Below are 3,646 nucleotides of genomic sequence, written 5' to 3' on the forward strand. Positions count from 1 at the left end.
ACTAATAGGATCTGGTGTTCAAGAAAAGCAAGATTCTGGAGCCCAATAAATGTGTGAAATGATGCATTTTATGTTATGCTCTCAGAGATGAAAGTGAGTGTGCCAAATTCTGGGGGAACTCATGATTAAAACAAACAAACAAAACAAATACAGAAAAAATAAAACCCTTGTCAAGTTATTTAATCCAGGTCTCCCAAATGTATATGAGCATTAACAATTTATTTGCAAAGCATCAGAATTAGAATCCTGTCAAAATAAGGCTTTGGGTTCATGCATTTTGAAAAAAGTCTGTTTTAATGCCATGGAATAACTCTCTAATGGCGGAACGTTGACCCCATGGAAGCTTGGAAATCAGGGAAAGAATCCTGTGTTATTTCTCAAACATTCCTCCCATCCTTTACAGAAATTCACTGGAGTGCCTAATCTGTAAGGACAGCTAAGAACACAAGGACAGTGTTTTCTTTACCCACATTAGCTGATTCTTTCACTGGGATTTGTTTTACTTTATTTTGATGACAAAATTTAGATATTGAACTTCAGGGCAGAAAGGACTGTTAGACATCAGCTAGAATAAAGTTCTAATTTTCCCACTGTGGGACCTTGTCCAGTCCCCTAACATCAATGAGCCTCAGCTCCATGACCTTTAAAATGGGGAATGATAAAAATACTGCCCTTGAAGTGGGCTTTTATGACAATTATATGAAACGCATTGTCAAAGAACCTCGTAATTTTCATCTATCCTACTAGTGAAATGGCTGGTCCATAGAACAAACTCAACATGTGAATGCATTACACATTGTCATCTCCAAGAGGCCAGACTTTATGTGAACAACATGTACGGAATCCCCACATAGGGAACGAACACACGGCAACCTTAGACCTTCCCACAAAGGAGCTGCAAGGAACGTGGGGCTTTGTCTTCAGCAGGTCTCAAGTTGTAAATGACAAATAGAGAAGCAAAAAGGAAAGAAGCCAGATGACTACACGCAAAGAGGTTTGATGGAGTTTCCTTGATGAAGACTCCCTTTGAAAAGACTTAAGGGGTACAAGATCTGGGGAGTGTCCCTCAAATATATAGAATAACGAGGAAGCAGCAAGAATGGAATGTTGACTATTAAGAGTAATGGATGACCGAAAAAGGGGGTGATCGTGAAAATCGTTTAGGATCAAACTGGTGCAGAATTTCAAAATGAAAATCATTTAGTTTGGAGATCGGTTGACAATTTCTAAGGAGGAAAGCAAGATGGTCACAGCAAGAATGGAGTGTACTCAAATTTTTTGTTTTCTATATTACTTCGGAAATTGTGCAAGATAATATATGTCCCAAAAAGTTTACATCAGAGCCTCCTAATTTTCATCTATCATACCAGAAGTTTTCCTGAGCATCAGGAAACATTACATAGGCAGAGGGAAGTCTGCTTTTACTCTAGGTGAAGATATTCCTCTCTGCCAAAAAATCTCATTAATGCTGATCTGACTAATTGATAATTTGTGATGATTTGGACATCACCTCACAGAATTTTTACCTCTGCAAACAAAGCTTTTCTTCATGTATTGTGCAAATTTTTAAAGAAATAAATTATTATTTCAAAATGTAATATAAATCAGACCACTCTTTCCACTAATCTGAAGTAGTGAGGTTTATGGATTTTCTCTTTCAATATAGAATTTGCACTCCTAACATTTCCAAATAGAAACTGCATTGAATTTCATTGTAATGTATTTATTCTTACATTTATTTCAAAGCTATCATTGCGTACATATAATTGTTCCAGATAAAAATTTTCAGTATTCTTAACTCTTAAGATTAGAGCTGTTTCTTTCTTTTTCCTTAAAATGGTTAAAATTTTAAGGGCTCATGAATCTATACAAAATCAGAACCATTACCTGTGCTGTCTGTTGCTATGGATACATACTCATCTGCTCTGTAGGTATGACATAATTCAGGCATCTGCAGAGCAATGCCATTGCAAAGACATCAGAGAAAATTCAGGCAACACAGGGAATGAAGAAAAAACAATTTTTAAAAAAAGTTTTAAAAGAAAAGGGAAACTCTTGGAAACAGATTTCTGCTTTTATTTTATTGTATATTTTCTAATTTATTATTTTAAGAAATCATTTATCTTTCTACTTGTCTCTCTTGGGAACCTAAGTTTTCTATTTGATACTTAAAATGCACAGATGAATTGGTCAGGAAAAGGCAAAGAAGATTTTCTTAGCTTAGGAATATTGCAGAAAAATAATGTAAGATGTCTGCAGAGATCAAAACAGTTTATCATTTTGCTATTATAAATAAACATTGCTTTCAAAGTGTAAATTTCAGGAACTATGTTTGATTATGTTGGAAAATTACACTCCAAATGCAGGCTGTCACAAATGGCATATTAGACAAGCCTTTTGTGCAAAACTTCCTGGTGGACAGAATAACAGGCTGTGGCCACTGCATCCTGCCCAAAACCCCCCTTTCCCCAGCTATATACATCCAATCCTTAGGAGGGCATAAAGCCCACTACTCACTTCTCCATTGGCTCAATGCCATTCCTTCACAATTCCCACCCCGACAGACCCCCAGGTCCAATCATCCCTTAAACCATCAGCAAAACCCCTGTTCATCTTGACCGACTAAACACCCCTGAAAGCAAAGCATAAATCCAGCTCTCCCTTTGACTCGGGCAGGCTGAAGCTTTATTTCAGACCCTGCCATGCTGATGGCGCTTTTCTTTCCAACCTCCACCCTGCTGCTGCTCAGATAAAACTTTCCTGCCTGAAAGCTGATTGGTCTCCGTGCCCTCTGTGACTGCACCCTGAAATTTCTAACAGTTTAAAAACATTTTTCTGGCTCCAAACCTCTATTAATTTTTATTGAATGAATGACCTTCGATGGAATGACAGAGCTATGTTGGATTTGTAAACATGAACTCTCTGAATCTGAATGTGCAAATGAAAATTGAATAAGGCAAATCATACATATGTGTATGCATGTGTGGCTGGATGGTTGAGAGATTGGTGGTAGATATATAAACATGTATATCACATTCAGGTATTAATTGCATAATTATTTAATTTTACTGGGCATGATCTTCACATGAAACATTGTAGCCAAAGCATGAGTCCACTTCCAGGATCATAGGTATCTATTGAAGTGACCAATAAACAGTGACTCTATGCAGGAATGTTATATTTCTGGTCATTTATTGCTTTAATCAAAAGTTAAAATTTCAGGAAATAGAAATATGGTTGAGGTGGTGAAATAATTAAGAGAACATACAAATGCCATGAAATAGAGAAGAGAGCAAGCAGACCAGAAGACATAAAGAAATAGGTGATGGTGAACTGGGGGAGAACAATGAACAAAGAGAATGATTGGAAATAAAAGGCGAAAACTTTTGAGCCTAACCAGACAGAAGCCCTAGATGTAGGAAATCAAGAGAGAGTCAAAGTGAAAGGAAGCAGTGTTGGAAATGGGAGTTTTACCCTGTGAACTCTTAATGAATTTGGTCCATCTCTTCAAAATGACCCAACCAACCACCTCCTCCATCAGCCTCAGATGTGCCTCTTGCATTGAAAAGAACAGATTTCTCTGTGTTCAGCCTTCTTGATCACCATTAACAGTCATATGTGGTCAACACTGGATTAGTGCTTGCAG

Source organism: Choloepus didactylus, chromosome X, assembly GCF_015220235.1.
Source record: "Choloepus didactylus isolate mChoDid1 chromosome X, mChoDid1.pri, whole genome shotgun sequence".
NCBI classification, from domain to species: Eukaryota; Metazoa; Chordata; class Mammalia; order Pilosa; family Megalonychidae; genus Choloepus; species Choloepus didactylus.